General features: G+C 43.1%; 1 protein-coding gene across 1 annotated transcript in view; it reads left to right on the plus strand.

Moving 5' to 3' along the window:
* The window catches only part of zbtb16a (zinc finger and BTB domain containing 16a), a 224,977-nt gene that overhangs the window by 141,621 nt on the left and 65,767 nt on the right, over positions 1-17,589 (plus strand). The window lies entirely within an intron of this gene.

Raw genomic sequence — 17,589 nt, forward strand, 5'->3', positions numbered from 1 at the left:
TGAAGCTCTTTTAGCACCCCTCTCACTTTTGCCTGCCAAGAACCTATTTATATTGGCCAGGAGTATGGGTCAGAGAGTTGATGTTGCAAAATGAGTTTGCAAAGGTCACCGCTCTTTTGTGGTGTTAACCCTCCTTCTACCCCATTCCAAAAAAAAAGGCTACTGCTCCTTAAAAAAAAAGACTTTTTTTTTATCTTAAAAAATAAAGCACATGGGCTTCTAACTGATGGGACCCCATGTTAGAAATGCCACTTGTGTATCAACATTCTGGAACCCCTCCACAGCATTGCAAAACAGAAATAAGTTGTGCAGGTCATCCTGATCTAGCAGTTGCGTTGGCTAAATAGTGTCAAGTTCGTCAACAGACTGCAAACACTTGTCAACAAATAGCGATCAGTAACATATTCAGTGTGAACCACTGCCAGCTCAGGCTACTGCAGGTCACTCAGGTGTCTCTCTGTTTCCTTTTTGTTTGAGTGCGGTCACATTTTGCCATCTATTGTGTACATCACAATATTACACCAACTGCAGCAACTTGCATTTATTTAGCGTCTTTAACGTAGTAAAACGTCCCAAGGCGCTTCACAGGGGCGATTATCAAACGAAATTTGAACCAAGCCACATAAGGAGATATTGGGACGGGTGGTCACAGAGGTAGGTTTTAAGGAGCGGCTTAAAGAATGAGAGAGAGAGGCAGAGAGGTTTAGGGAAGGAATTTCAGAGCTAAGGGCCTAGGCAGCTGAAGACACTGTTGCTTTTGAGGAGTGATGAAAATGGGGGTTACGCAAGAGGACAGAATTGGAGAAGTGCAGAGATCTCGGAGGATTGTAGGACCAGAGGTCACAGAGATAGAGAGGGGCGAGGCCATGGAGGGATTTGAAAACCAGGATGAGAATTTTAAAATTGAGGCGTTGCCAGACCAGGCACACCAAAACAATGTTCAAACCTCCTGATTTCATGAAGGAATTCTCTTCTAAAGGATATGTTCCAGTATGATGGATTTTAGTCTGCTTTGCATTGTGTGTGTGTTTCTGGCAGCCTTTTATTATTTTAATTGAGAATCCTTGGTGAAGAGTAGGAGCGAAGATGGGGTAATGGTTAGGCGGCACCAAGTTTGGATTCAAAAGCCTATAGGTTGTGTCGTACAGACCAGAGCGCCCGAGGTTGTGTCCCTCGTCTGTGTAGTTATTTTATCACCTTGCCCAAAACAGTAGAACCAGAGGACATTGCCTGCGCTTGAGAGGGGGAGGGGGAGGGGTGGGGGTGGGGGGTAAATTCAGAACTAATGTGCGGAAACAATATTTCAGGGAGCGAGCGGTCAGTCTATGGAACAGGCTCCCGAGGGAGACGGTGGAAGGAGTTAGTATTGATTCATTCAAATCCAAAGTAGATAGATTTCTTCAAAAATAATATTTTGGGATCCAGTGCATGAATAATTTGAGACATGACGTGTTAAATGTAACATACTTGGGAGCAACAGGTGACTTTGGACCTATGGTTCCCAAAGCTCTCCACCACTGGGGTTTTCCCCGCCTCATGTCTGGGTCTGTTGTAGACTCATTGATCGAGATTGATTAGTCAACAGCTCCATTATCGTTGTATCATGCGACTACCAGGATGGTGGAAGGCGAACTAGATGGACGTCTTTATTTGTCCAGCAATTCCCATGTTCCTAATGGAGCCATACCCAGGATCAGTCAGTAGTTTCAGGAGGAGAACATTTGAGGTGGGGAGGGAGGGAGTACATTTTGAAAAGAATTTCTTTCAAACCGTGCATTCCAGTACAGTGGAAAATGATTTTTATTTATATGAATGATGAGAGTTTGTGGAGGGAATGGGTAGGCGATGATTTGTGTTTCCTACTTTATTCCTGTCAGCAGTGCTGTGTAGAAATTCTTCCATGACGTTCTCTCGTCTTTGTCAGCCCCTGATGGGTTTCAGTGTGTGTATATATAGTAACCACTGTACTGACCCATAAATAGTTTTCTTGACTAGTACTGGTTTTGATTCCTTGAATTGCATTGTAATATATAAAAACAGTACTTAAGTTTAGTTGAGATTTTCTCAAGGGATGAGGGGTGTGGGGGGGAGCACAACTTTAATTTGCTGTTTAATTCACTCCACCAACCCTCACCCTCCAGCACAATTTAGTTCACTATTTTCCATTATGTACCAATAAAAACACAGGCAAGTGACCTGTTCTTGGGCTGCTATTGGTGCCGTTCTGTTACCCATTGCTAAACGTACGAAGAAAAGGATTCAAATTACTTCCCCGCTGAAACTCCGCACGGTCAAGATGTGCCTTCCCAATAGCTAAGGCACGTAACATCCTGAAACAAATGCCTCAGATTTCTACCTTACCGTGAGTAGTGTGGTTGGTTGCCAATAATCATAAGAATATAAGGAATAGGGAGCAGGAATAGGCCAAACGGCCCCTCGAGCCTGCTCCGTAATTCAATCAGATCATGGCTGATCTTCAACCTCATCTCTACTTTCCTGCCCGATCCCCATATCCCTTAGAGCCCCAAAATCTATCGATCTCAGTCTTGAATATACTCAATGACTGAGCACCCATAGACTCTCCAGCCTGGGGAAACAGCCGCGCCGTAACTACCCTGTCAAGCCCTCTAAGAATTTTATACGTTTCAATGAGATCACCTCTCATTCTTCTAAACTCTAGAGAATATAGGCCCATTCTTCTCAATCCCTCCTCACAAGACAACCCTCTCATCCCAGGAATCAATCTAGTGAACCTTTGTTGCACCACCCCTAAGGTAAGTATATCCTTCCTGAGGTAAGGAGACCAAAACTGTACACAGTACTCCAAGTGTGGTCTCCCCAAAGCCCTGTACAATTGTAGCAAGACTTTCTTACTCTTGTACTCCAACCCCCTTGCAATAAAGGCCAACATGCCATTTGCCTTCCTGATTGCTTGCTGTACCTGCATGTTAACTTTGCTTCATGGACAAGGACACCCAAATCTCTCTGAACACCAACATTTAAGTTTCTCACATTTGAAAAAATGTTCTGTTTTTCTATTCTTCCTACCAAAGTGAATAACCTCACATTTCCCCACATTATACTCCACCTGCCACCTTCTTGCCCACTCACTTAACCTGTCTATATCCCTTTGCAGACTCTGTGTCCTCCACACTGCTTACTCTCCCACCTAGCTTTCTATCATCAGCAAACTTGGATACATTACACTCGGTCCCTTCATCCAAGTCATTGATATAGATTGTAAATAGCTGAGGCCCAAGCACTGATCCTTGCAGCACCCCACTAGTTACAGCCTGCCAACCTGAAAATGACCCATTTATTTCTACTGTCTGTTTTCTGTCTGTGAACCAATTCTCTATCCATGCTAATATTACCCCCAACCCCATGAGCCCTTATCTTGTATAACAACCTTTAGTGTGACACCTTATCAAATGCCTTTTGAAAATCCAAATATACTACATCCACTGGTTCCCCTTTATCTACCCTGCTAATTACAACCTCAAAAAACTCTAATAAATTTGTCAAACACGATTTCCCTTTCATAAAACCATGTTGACTCTGCCTTATATGATTTTCTAAGTGCCCTGTTACCACTTCCGTAATAATAGATTCCAGCATTTTCCCGACGACTGATGTCCGGCTAACTGGCCTGTAGTTCCCTGTTTTCTCTCTCCCTCTTTTCTTGAATAGTGGGGTTACCTTTGCAATCTTCCAATCCACTGGGACTGTAATATTTGCACCTTCCTGTTTGAGTGGATCTTGAGTGAAAATAAATGACTTGTTCGCCCGACATCCGAGCTGAAGTATTAAAGGGAAAGGACAGCTTAACCTTTCTGTCAGCTTTTGTCAGAAGATGTATAGGAAGGAAGGGGAGCTCCTCCATGGTACTGCCAAACAAACAGGGGAGGAGGGAACAGGTAAAGGCCAAGAGGCTGAAATTCCTCTCCACAGACATTTGAGAATTGACATTTTTTCATTTTGGCGATTTTAGTTGCAGAAACACCGAGCTTCACCCTCTGATCTTTCTCGAAGTTGGCAAAAAATCCGGGAGGGGAAATTAGGAGAATTTTTTTTTTAGGCCGCAAATTGTTATGATCTGGAATGCATTGCCTGAAAAGGTGATGGAAGCAGATTCAGTGGTAACTTTCAAAAGGAAATTGGATATATACTTGAAAAGGAAAAATTTGCAGGACTATGGGGAAAGGGCAGGAGAGAGGGACTAATTGGATAGCTCTTTCAGAAGAGTCGGCACAGGCACAATGGGCCGAATGGCCTCCTTCTGTGCTGTATGATTCTATGCTGCTTTACATTGCGTTTTCAGCAACAGAGCTGTGATCTGATGGGTGCAATTCTGCTCCTTTTGGGTAAATAGAGGACCTTCAGCAGATATAAATGTTGTGGCCACCAACCCATTCCCTGGAGCATGAGGACGCTTCCATTTTTAGTATCAAATCACAGCATTAGTCACTGCAGTTAATGAGAGAACTCTAAGGAGAGAATTGTTCACTTAAAGTCTGAGCTGCCCGTGTGATTTTGAACAGGAAAGTGAAAATCCAAGAGTTGATAGCCATGCTGTTCATTTGGAAATTTAATGGGGTAAAGCTTGTGCTTGGCATGAAGTATAACATATTTTATTATTTTTCTGAGCAAAATGACTCAAAAGATGCATTTGGAGAACAGAATGACGCAGTGTGTTGGACAGTGGCCTTTCTCCTTGGGTGGGGGGGGAACCTACATTCAAGTACAACCCAGACGAAGATCTTCTCTGTCCGCTGGCTGTAAGGGTCCTGTGTGAAAAGAGCGCGGCAGTGCCAAACAACACCCTCGTGGGTATGACCCACCGTGCAAAGACCTTCCTCACTTCAACGCTAATTGGCAATCTCACCAGGGAGACTAGCATTGGTACAGTAGGGTTATGCTTGCAAGGTTTGGGAAGAGTGAAAGAAAGAACTTGCATTTACGTAGCGCCTTTTATGACCTTGTGAAGTCCCAAAGCCAGTCAGTGCTGTAATGTAGGAAACGCAGTGGCCAATTTGCACAAATTGTGATAATGACCAGATAATCTGTGGTTTTTTTAATGCTGTTGTTTGAGTAATAGATAATGGCCAGAATAATGGGGAGAACTCCCCTGCTTTCCTTCGAAATAGTGGCCATGGGATCTTTTATGTCCACTTGAGAGGGCAGACGGGGCCTCGGTTTAACGTCTCATCTGGAAGATGGTACCTCCCGACGATACAGCGTTCGCTCAGTACTGCACTGGGAGTGTCAGCCTAGGTTTTGTGCTCCAGTCTCTTGAGTGGGACTTGACCCCACAACCTTCTGACTCAGAGTCGAGCGTGCTACCCACTGAGCCATGGCTGACACCTTAGGAGAGTTTTGGTTGTGCTATACTTGGCAGAGAAGTGTTTGATGTCGCCAATGGATACCCAAACTTTGAAATTGTTCCACTGACTAATTCCTCATCTTGATGAAACACAAAATATACTAAAATCATAAACGTACTGTAAAGCATAATTTACTGGGGACCATGGCAGCTTTAAAGCGATGTGGACACACTTCCAAGAGTCCACGTGTGGCCACCAATGGAGCAGATTCCATTGCTGATAGAGGGTGACCGGTTGAACTGACCATCACAATATGACAGCAGCAGGAGTATTTTCAATAGCACATGAATGTACGGCCAATTGGAGCTTCTGTACTTCCAAACACTGATTGGGTTACCCATATTACTGGTATCCTCAGCTTATTTATAAATGTTCTGTCATGATTTGCGTAATTTGAGAGTTGTAGCAAAGCTCGCAAAAAAAAAAAATTTCCACTCAACCTTTTATTTTCTCCCCTCATCTCTTGAGAGTATTTTGGTGATGGAGAATTCTCCTCTTTCACTTTGAACCCTTTGACTGGCCAGTTGGTATTTCTGAGCCACCATGAGTCAGCAGCTTTTCCAAAATTATTCTACCAGTGCAACTGGAGAGGACCTCTGGCCCCCTCCAACTCTAGATTGATCTGTTCTGTGTTGACCAAGAGTTGAACGTGGTGTCCTGGAAGATGAGATGACAACACTGGAAACGGTACTGCCAAACTGCACAGCAACTATTTCAATTGGACAAGAAAATCCTAGAACATCTTTCACTGGTGACTGTTAAGATGACTGCTCCACCAACGCAAAGGACTCAGCATTTTGCATTTCTATTTTAAGAGTTCCATCTAGGAACAGAAAGTAGTTTCAGGTGTTCCCCAGATGGTTGAGAGTGGGTAAATATGTAGCTGGGAGTGGCACTGATCCATCAGATCAGGAAGGGCCCAGGTTTAACCACCTCACCCGCCGGCATGGGCTGAGTCAGTTGCAGTAGTGATAGGAGTGCCACAATTAGTGTCAGCATCCCTGGGCTAAAGAGATGGGAAAGAAGCAGCCAGGGTGTCTGATTCTGATCACTATCCAATAATGCCAGCTATTAAGTGCAGATAAGTTGAAAGTTGAGTGAGGATAGGATCAGATGACGATGGCCTGTTTCTGTGCTGTAATTTCTACACAAGTCCCACACAACGTGGTTGACTCTGAACTGCCCTCTTGAAGTGGCCTAGCCATCCACTCAATTGTATCAAACCGCCATATCACCACGTCAGGGCAACCAAGGATGGGCAGTAAATGTCAGCCTTTCCAGTGACATCCAAGCACGAATTTAAAAAAAAATAACCATATAAGGGGATGTCTGCAAGCAGCAACATATGGAGGGGTCCAGACAACACTGATGGATGCGGAGCAGGCACGAGGGGCTGAATGGCCTACTCCTGTTCCTATGTTCCTATAGATGCTGTGCTTTCTGTGATGTGGGCTATAATGCCACCTGAATGCCCATTTAAGAACATAAGAAATAGGAGCAGGAGTAGGCCATATGGCCCCTTGAGCCTGCTCCACCATTCAATCAGATCATGGCTGATCTTCAACCTCAACACCACTTTCCCGCCCGATCCCCATATCCCTTGATTCCCTTAGAGTCCAAAATTCTATCTATCTCAGCCTTGAATATACTCAATGACTCAGCATCCATAGCCCTCTGGGGTAGAGAATTCCAAAGATTCACAACCATCTGAGTGAAGAAATGCCTCCTCATCTCAATCTTGAATGGCTGACCCCTTATCCTGAGACTATGCCCCCTAGCTCTGGACTCTACAGCCAGGGGAAACAAACTCTCAGCATCTACCCTGACAAGCCCCCTCCGAATCTTGTATGTTTCAATGAGATCACTCCTCATTCTTCTAAGCTCCAGAGAGTATAGGCCCATTCTACTCAACCTCTCTTCATAGGACAACCCTCTCATCCCAGGAATTAATCTAGTGAACCTCTGTTGCACCGCCTCTAAGGCAAGTACATCCTTCCTTCAATAAGGAGACCAAAACTGTACACAGTACTCCAGGTGAGGTCTCACCAAAGCCCTGTATAATTGTAGTAAGACTTCCTTACTCTTGTACTCCAACCCCCTTGCAATAAAGGCCAACATGCCATTTGCTTTCCTAATTGCCTGCTGTGTACCTGCATGCTAACTTTTTGTACTTGTACCAGGACACCCAAGTCTCTTTGGACACCAACATTTAATAGTTTATCACCACTTTAAAAAAATTCTGTTTTTCTATTTTTCCTACCAAAGTGAATAACATTGCATTTCCCCACATTATGCTCCATCTGCCACCTTCTTGTCCACTCACTTAACCTGTCTAACCTTTGCAGACTCTTTGTGTCCTCCTCACTGCTTACTTTCCCACCTAGCTTTCTATCATCAGCAAACTTGGATACATTACACTCTGTCCCTTCATCTAAGTCATTAATACAGATTGTAAATAGTTGAGGCCCAAGCACTGATCCTTGCAGCACCCCACTAGTTACAGCCTGCCAACCTGAAAATGACCCATATATTTCTACTCTGTTTTCTGTCCGTTAACCAATCCTCTATCCCTGCTAATATATTACCCCCAACCTCAAGAGCCCTTACCTTGTGTAACAACCTTTTATGTGGCACCTTATTGAATACCTTTCGAAAATCCAAATATACTACAACCACTGGTTCCCCTTTATCTACCCTGCTAGTTACATCCTCAAAAAAACTCTAAAATTTGTCAAACACTATTTCCCTTTCATAAAATCATTTTGACTCTGCCTAATCATATTATGATTTTCTAAGTGCCCTGTTACCACTTCCTTAATAATGGATTCCAGCATTTTCCCGACAACTGATGTCAGGCTAATTGGCCTGTAGTTCCCTGTTTTCTCTCTCCCTCCTTTCTTGAATAGCGGGGTTACATTTGCTACCTTCCAATCCACTGGGACCGTTCTAGAATCTAGGGAATTTTGGAAGATTATAACCAATGCATCCACTATCTCTGCAGCCACCTCTTTTAGAACCCTCAGATGTAGGCCATCAGGTCCAGGGGATTTATTGCCTTTTAGTCCCAATAGTTTCTCAAGTACTTTTTCTCCATTGATAATTACTTTAAGTTCCTCACTCTCATTATCCCCTTGGTTCCCCATTATTTCTGGTATGCTTTTTGTGTTTTCTACTGCGAAGACAGATACAAAATATTTGTTTAATGCATCTGCCATTTCCTGATCTTCCCCATTATAATTTCTCCTGTCTCAGCCTCTAAGGGACCAACATTTACTTTTGCTACTCTCTTCCTTTTTAGATACTTGTAGAAGTTATTATAAAGGATGTGATAACAGGACACTTAGAAACTATCAATGGGATTAGACAAAGTGAACATGGATTTATGAAAGGGAAATTATGTTTGACAAACCTACTGGAGTTTTTTGAGGATGTAACTGGTAAAATAGATAAGGGAGAACTAGTGGATGTGGTGTATTTGGATTTTCAGAAGGCCTTTGTTAAAATCCCACATAAGAGGTTAGTGTGCAAAATTAAAGCACATGGGATTGGGGGTAATATACTGGCATGGATTGAAAATTGGTGATCAGACAGGAAACAGAAAGTAGGAATAAATGGGTCTTTTTCGGGGTGGCAGGCGGTGACTAGTGGGGTACCGCAGGGATCAGTGCTTGGGCCCCAGCTATTCACAATATATAGCAATGACTTGGATGAGGGGACCAAATGTAATATTTCCAAGTTTGCTGACGACACAAAACTAGGTGGGGTTGTGAGGAGGATGCAAAGAGGCTTCAAGGCGATTTAGACAAGTTGAGTGAGTGGGCAAATACATGGCAGATGCATTATAATGTGGATAAATGTGAAGTTATCCACTTCGGAAGTAAAACAGAAAGGCAGAATATTATTTAAATGGTGATAGATTGGGAAATGTTGATGTACAAAGGGATCTGGGTGTCCTTGTACATCAGCAGGTGCAGCAAGCAGTTAGGAAGGCAAATGGTATGTTGGCCTTCATTGCAAGAGAATTTAAGTACAAAGGCAGGGATGTCTTACTGCAGTTATACAGGGCCTTGGTGAGACCACACCCTGGAGTATTGTGTGCAGTTTTGGTCTCCCTACCTAAGAAAGGATATACTTGCCAAAGAGGGAGTGCAGCGAAGGTTCACCAGACTGATTCCTGGAATGGCTGGATTGTTGTTTGAGGAGAGATTGGGTCGACTCGGCCTGTATTCACTCGAGTTTAGAAGAATGAGAGGGGATCTCATTGAAACATATAAAATTCAGATAGGGCTAGACAGACGGGATGCAGGGAGGATGTTTCCCCTGGTTGGGGGGGGGGGTCTGGAACGAGGGGTCACAGTCTCCGGGTACAGGACAGCTAGGACTGAGATGAGGAGAAATTTCTTCACTCAGGGTGGTGAACCTGTGGAATTCTCTACCACAGAAGGCTGTGGAGGCCAAGGCACTGAATATATTTAAGAAGGAGATAGATAGATTTCTAGACACAAAAGGCATCAAGGGATATCAGGAGAGAGGGGGAATATGGTATTGAGATAGAGGATCAGCCATGATCATATTGAATGGCGGTGCAGGCTCGAAGGGCCGAATGGTCTACTCCTGCTCCTATTTTCAATGTTTCTAAGCTCTTACAATCCGTTTTAATATTTCTTGCTAGTTTACTTTCATATCCTGTTTTCTCCCTTTTTTTAAATCAGTTTTTTGGTTGTCCGTTGCTGGTTTCTAAAACTCTCCCAATCCTCAAGCTTACTAATCTTGGCAGCATTATGGGCCTCGTCTTTTAATCTAATACTACCCTTAACTTCTTTAGTTAGCCACGGGTGGATCATTTTTACCGTGTGGTGTGTTGCTGCCTCGTACACTTCCGGTGATGTAACCAATGCATAACGCTCTCCTCGTTGTGTATCATTCTGTATGTAACAAATTCCACACTTGGCACTTTTGTAGGGCAAAATGTACACTATGAGGAATGCAGCACAGTTTGATCTTGCTAAAATATGCTGCAAATGTTGCTGCCAACATGTGATTTGATACAGCAAAAATAGTTGATTTTATTTCTTATTGGAGTGTTTGTGTTTCTATTAACGACAGCAAGCAATGTTCCTTTGCAATCGAGCCCTCAAATGGTTAGATCAACGAGGAAGTTGAGGCCTTTTGAGATACAATTAATCTTAATTTAAGTGTTTATTAGAGTTGTAACTTCTCCATTCTTGGAAAAAAAAACTAGCAAAATTAAATAGGGCCTCTTAAACTTCCTTAATGTCCTCTTGTTTAGTGTAGTGTTACTGTTCTCTTTTATATGTAAAGATGAAAATGCTAATTCAATGTTTTGTCCCTCTGGGACTAAGCATTGCTTGAACAAAATGTACTTCTGCTACTTTAGTATTTGGTTGCAGATGAATACAGAATGTCTTAGCATTGGACTTTCAAATATCAACGGGGATTTGTATAATGTTTCTGTGATTGTGCTAGGCATTTTACTGGGAAAGAGCTGCAGATTAGCAGAAATTCCTGGTAATGTCAAATGTAAAGTGACAGAAACTCATTGCAAATCCTGTTAATATTTTTGGCCTTAAGGTGTTATCCTGCTGAGATATAAGCAAATGACTTAATATAAATATATATTTATAATGTATTCAAAATCTTGCATCTGTGCCTACTTACTGTCTGTTTTTTCAATAATGAATTGCTATCACCATATTTGGAATGGAAAACTGCCTATGTTAAATCTTGTCGCATGTAATTGCACCCTCTCAGTTTGTAATTACAGCGTGGCAAATTTATATGGGCAGTTTCAGCCATGGCTCAGTGGGTAGCACTCTCACACCTCAGTCAGGAGGTTGTGCGTCCAAGTCCCACTCCGGAGACTTGAGTACAAAAACTAGGCTGATACTCCAGTACTGTACTGAGGGAGTGCTGCGCTGTCGCAGGTGCCGTCTTTCGGATGAGACATTGATCCAAGGCCCCGTCTGCCCCCTCGGGTTCAATTAAAAGGTCCCATGGCACCATTCAAAGAAGAGCAGGGGAGTTCTGCCCGTGTCCTGACCAATATTTAGTCTTCAACCAACATCACTAAAACATATTATCTGGTCATTATCACCTTGCTGTTTGTGGGACCTTGCCAAGAGTGTTTCCTACATTACAACAGTGACTACACTTCTAAAGTACTTCATTGGCTGTAAAGCATTTTGGGACGTCCTGAGGTCATGAAAAGTGCTGTATAAAAGAAAGTATTTTTTATAAACGTGGATATATAGCAATTAATATTGGAAACATTAAAAATAAGGCCAGAATGTATCACTTTCAAATGGGGACTAAATTACATCTAATTTAGCTACAAATATGTGAGTTGTTTAAAGCTCTGGTTAGACCGCATCTGGAGTACTGCATTCAGACTGAGCACCGCCCCTGATGAAGGATATATTGGCCTTGGAGGGGGTGGAGCACAGATTCACCAGAATGATACCGGGGCTAAAAGGGTTAAATTATGCAGGATAGACTTCCTCTGCTGTTGGGAGTTAAAATTAGAGCTAAGCCATTCAGGGGTGATGTCAGGAAGTACCTCTCCAAAGGAAAAGGGTAGTGGAAATCTAACACACTCTATCTCTCCCCCCCCCCACCACCCCCCCCCCAGCCTACCTTGGCCCAAAAGCTGTTGAGGCTGGGGGTCAATTGAAAATTTCAAAACTGAGATTGATGGAATTCTGTTAGGAAAGTGTATTTAGGAATATGGTGCCAAGGCGAGTAAATGGAGTTAAGATACAGATCAGCCATGATCTAATTGAATGGCGGAACAGGCTCGAAGGGCTAGAATGGCCTCCTCCTCTTCATAGACCTCTATCTGGAGAGGTTTAGGGATGGAATTCCAGAGCTTAGGCCCTAGGCAGCTGAAGGCACGGCCGCCAATAGTGGGGCGAAGGAAATCAGGGATGCGCAAGAGGCCAGAATTGGAGGAGCGCAGAGATCTCGGGGGAGGGGGGTTGTAGGGCTTCAGTAGGCTACAGAGATAGGGAGTGGGTGAGGTTATGGAAAGATTTGAAAACAAGGATGAGAATGTGAAAATCGAGGTATTGCTGGACCGGGAGCCAATATAGGTCGGTGAGCACAAGCAAGTTTGTCAATGCTGGGTGCTGATTCCCCAGGTGGCAGATACAGCAGTGTCTGGGGAGACCATTTTGAACTGTATTAACACTAGGGTGGAATACAGGTAATAGGATCAATTTGAATTGATGAATTGAGAACATCAGATAATAGCATATTGGCGCAACATCAAAGGATACTGGTTTAAGTGTGATTTTTTTTTTCTCTCTATCGTGTGTTTGCAGAAATTGGTTAAGTCCAGTGAAAACAGTGGAGAAATTTTTTTTATGTCTATCTTGTGCAACGCATTGAGTACTGCTCATTTTACAAACCATTACTGGCATGACTATATTAGCGATTCTACCCGAGAGGACAAATCCTTTATTGCCGATTTAATCTTGATTGAAACATCAATGTACATGTGTCGACTTCAAAGGGTCACACTGCTGCAAACTGAAACTTTGTTATCTTTAGTGTGTACAGTTATGGGTGTTGACACTGCTAGACCATGTCAAAAAAAACCTCGAGTGGAGGCATCTGCGAGGGGACCGCAGAAAAATAGATGGTAAAGAGAAAGTAAATCTAGAGCATTACATCAAATTAAACCTGTGGGTAGGATGAAGAGACACAAGTTGAAACTAGTGAAAGGTAATTTTAGGGTTGATGTCAGGATGCTGTTGTTCACACAGAGATCTCAGAGGGTTGTAGAGATTGAGGAGTTTAGAGATAAGGAAGGACGGGGGCCATGGAGGAATTTGAATGCAAAGATGAGAATTTTTAAATTGGTGGCGCTGGAGGAGGGGAAGTCAGTGTAGGGTCGGCAAATACCGGGGTGATGGGTGACCGGGACTTGGTGTGGGGTAAGGCACAGGCAGCAGAGTTTTGGATGAGATGAAGTTTAGTGTGTGCGGAGGGTAGGAAGTTCTCCAAAGCTGTTGGGGACAGAGAAAGTGGGAAGAGGGATGAAAGTGCAGCTTTGGAGAACTGCAGCACCCACCTTGCACCCTTCGTAAACTTGAGCTCATCCAAAACTCTGCTGCCCGTATCCTAACTCGCACAAGTTCCGTTCACCCATCACCCTTGTGCTCGCTGATCTACATTGGCTCCCGGTCTGGCAACGCCTTGATTTTAAAATTCTCATCCTTGTGTTCAAATCAGTCAGTGGCCTCACCCCTCCCTACCTCTGTAACCTCCTCCAGCCTCACAACCCTCCAAGATCTCTGCGCTCCTCCAATTCTGGCCTCTTGTGCGTTCCTGATATTCGTCGCTCCACCATTGGCGGCCGTGCCTTCTGCTGCCTAGGCCCTCAGCTCCGGAATTCCCTCCCTAAACCCCTTCACCTCTTTCTCCTCCTTTACAGTGCTCCTTAAAACTTACCTCTTTGACCAAGCTTTTGGTTACCTGTCCTAATATCTCCTAATGTGGCTCGGTATATCATTTTTGTGTGATTACTCTCCTGTGCAGTGCCTTGGGGTGTTTTACTATGTTAAAAGTGCTATGTAAATGCAAATTGTTGTTGTAAATAAAGCAATGTCACTAAATAACAGCTGTGAATTAGGAAGTGTTCCTAAATATCTATGAACTGGTTATAATTTTATTTCTAGCCTTGAAATCTCTGGTTAATTACAGTGGTGTAATGACTTTTTGTACTAAAAAGTGTTACTGCCATAACATTACTATAAATATCAAGCAATAACGTTTTCTTTAATAATTGGAAAATTACACCTTTGTTAAACATTAGGTGGTAGCAAATAGGAAGTGTTGGGAATAACCTCATAGATTTGCACTAAATTCAAATAAGCTGTTTGAGCAGTGCGAATAAAATTTGGCGTTAATTTGGAGATTTAAAAACTCTGCTTTGAAAGTTGCCCGGATGCTAAGTTTGTAAATGCACCCTCTCCCCTCTTTCCCGCCCTCCCGGGGTGTTCTAGGATGGTCCCAAGTTTAGTCTTGGTCTGATCTCCGCCTCCCTAAGACTATTCACTAGTCTTAGGGAGGCGGAGAAGGCAGCCAAGGGTGCCATAGTGTCAGCTGTGGCTCAGTGGGTAGCACTGTTGTCCGAGTCCAGAAGGTTGTGGGTTCAATTTTGAACACAAAAAATCTAGGCTGACGCTCCAGTGCACTACTGAGGGAGTGCTGCACTGTTGGGAGGTGCCGTCTTTTGGATGAGATGTTAAACCGCGACCCTGTCTGCCCTCTCAGGTGGATGTAAAAGATCCCATGGCGCTACTTCGAAGAAGAGCAGGGGAGTTCCCCTCAGTGTCCTGGCCAATATTTATCCCTCAACCAACATCACTCAAAACAGATTAACTGGTCATTATCTCATTGCTGTTTGTGGGACCTTGCTGTGTGAAAATTGGCTGCCACGTTTCCTATATTACAACAGTGACTACACTTCAAAAGTAAATCATTGGCTGTAAAATGCTTTGGGACATCCTGAGGTCATGAAAGGTGCTATATAAATGCAAGTCTGTCTGTCTTTCTGCCTTTACCTGCACCTGATCAGTAATCATGGAGAGTATCTTTCACTGTGATGCCCTTTATTGTTCAATAGCCTACTGGCATTCACCGATGAGGCTTGTACATCCTGTGGTTTTCTCATGACTGTCTGAAGTAGAATTTTCTGCAAGTGGGCTTTTTAAAAATTTCTTTTACTCTGGCACGTCACCAGATACCCACCCTGTAGATGAGTGATCAACAACCTTCATTGGTGTCTCGTGCTTACAGATGAGCAACAGGGGAACCACGCACTTACAACAGATCAAATTTAGCCTACAAACAGAGGCCAGTAATTTGTAAGTTGAGCAAAATGGATGCAGCAGCTTTCCTCCAAAATGCTGAAGGAGAAATGGTTTGTTTTACCGTGGCTTAAAAAACATGATATTTTCTGTTCTCTCTCAAATTGGGCAGAATTTAAATGGCAAGGTTCCAGGTAATTTGTAACACTGTCATGTGCTCATCAGCGATGATGTTTTATGTCATGTCAGACACCACACTTTGATAGCTACAGGTGACTGAGCACTGTGGATGGCATGTTGTATTTTGACACTTTAATGGATACACTTTGCAAAATGACAGCAGGGGACAGGTGTTAACGAGAAAAAGAAATGTTTTAATGGAAATGATCGGCCTGCTTCTAATGGAAAGAAGTTCAAAATGGCTCCTGTCCCTGAGTTATAATTGACAGAATCTAATCTACAAAATATTCCTCACCGACACTGATTGGTGTTGAATAGGTTGCTTTGGGTGCTTGCAAGAAGGCCCATTATCAGGTATTTCTCAAGAGCAGGCAACAAAACACGTTCTCTCTTCGTTTTTAAAAAAAAGTTCCTGGTGCATTTCTGCATTCACTTTTTTTTAAACCCAACTTGCCCCATTTTCTCCCATCATTTCCGGACCGTGCTGACTCTCAATGAGGTACAGGTCCATGCGTAATGCCTTGGGTGCTTCACCCGAGTGGCGGTTTTCATGAACCGAGATGGTGAGTGTCAGAAGGCCATTCAGGTGTGACTCATCGCAGCCAAGGCCATTCCTGTCCTTGCCCGCGACCCACATGCTCCAGCAGGGCTCGCTGGATGGCGATCAGGAGTTTCAACCCAAGGTGATGTTTCCCTTCATAGCCCAGGGACGCTTTGGTCAATTGTAATGTCCTTACTGTTGCCCTGACTGAACTCCGTAACTCTGCCTAGACTGGACATTGAACTGGGACCTTCCTGCTCTGTATTGGTAAGTCCCACACCAGGCAGTACATTGAATGGTAGGGGCATTCAATGAATACAGTATTATCAATACAATAGAAAAAGGCAAAAAAGATGAGAAGTTAGAGGTGAGAACCCATAAGTTGACTATGATTTTCTTCTGCCCTGTGGAAGAATGTGAGAGCAGAGCTAAAAAGATTAGGAGTGCAGTAATCAAATCCTGGATGATTTATAGAAAAGAGTTGTTGAAGGGAAAAAAAGAATTTGGAAATCTATTATTATGGTTGTGTTTCAAAACTTGATTCCAAAATGATGGCTGTAACAATCTGTGGTGTGGCGGGGGAGGAAAGAGAGAGATGAGACCAATAAAACAAGAATTACAACTGAAAATTAGAATAATAATTAGTGCTAGTCCCATAGGATCTGGCTCAAATCATTAAAGTGATTTTAATTATGACATATATTTCCTTTATAGTAAAGGTCAGGACTATCAAGCACTAATATATTCACAGCTAGTTATAGCTAATCAAAGGGTTACTGGCATTTTAAATTTAATAGGATGCATTAGGCCTGTAAATGTAGCACTAAATTCATTTAAGTGAAAGTTTTAATATTATTGGAGATCACACAAGTTCCATTGCAACACAAAATGGAACAAGTTAGATTTTAAAAATTGCTTGTTGCAAATTTTGGGGGTCATAAGAAGCTTATGATAGAAAATAATTTGATTGAAAGGGTTTGGTTTCCATCTAATCTTTTATTGCTCGGGGGATAGAATATAAAAACAGGGAGGTATTGCTGCAGTTATATAAGGTATTGGTGAGACCGCACCTGGAATACTGCATACAGTTTTGGTCTCCATACTTAAGAAAAGACATACTTGCTCTCGAGGCAGTACAAAGAAGGTTCACTCGGTTAATCCCGGGGATGAGGGGGCCGGCATATGAGGAGAGGTTGAGTAGATTGGGACTCTACTCATTGGAGTTCAGAAGAATGAGAGGCGATCTTATTGAAACATATAAGATTGTGAAGGGGCTTGATCGGGTGGGTGCGGTAAGGATGTTCCCAAGGATGGGTGAAACTAGAACTAGGGGGCATAATCTTAGAATAAGGGGCTGCTCTTTCAAAACTGAGATGAGGAGAAACTTCTTCACTCAGAGGGTAGTAGGTCTGTGGAGTTTGCTGCCCCAGGAAGCTGTGGAAGCTACATCATTAAATAAATTTAAAACAGAAATAGACAGTTTCCTCGAAGTAAAGGGAATTAGGGGTTACGGGGAGTGGGCAGGAAATTGGACATGAATTTAGATTTGAGGTTAGGATCAGATCAGCCATGATCTTATTGAATGGCGGAGCAGGCTCGAGGGGCCGATTGGCCTACTCCTGCTCCTATTTCTTATGTTCTTATGTTCTTA

Source organism: Heptranchias perlo, chromosome 33 (genome assembly GCF_035084215.1).
Source record: "Heptranchias perlo isolate sHepPer1 chromosome 33, sHepPer1.hap1, whole genome shotgun sequence".
Lineage (NCBI taxonomy): Eukaryota > Metazoa > Chordata > Chondrichthyes > Hexanchiformes > Hexanchidae > Heptranchias > Heptranchias perlo.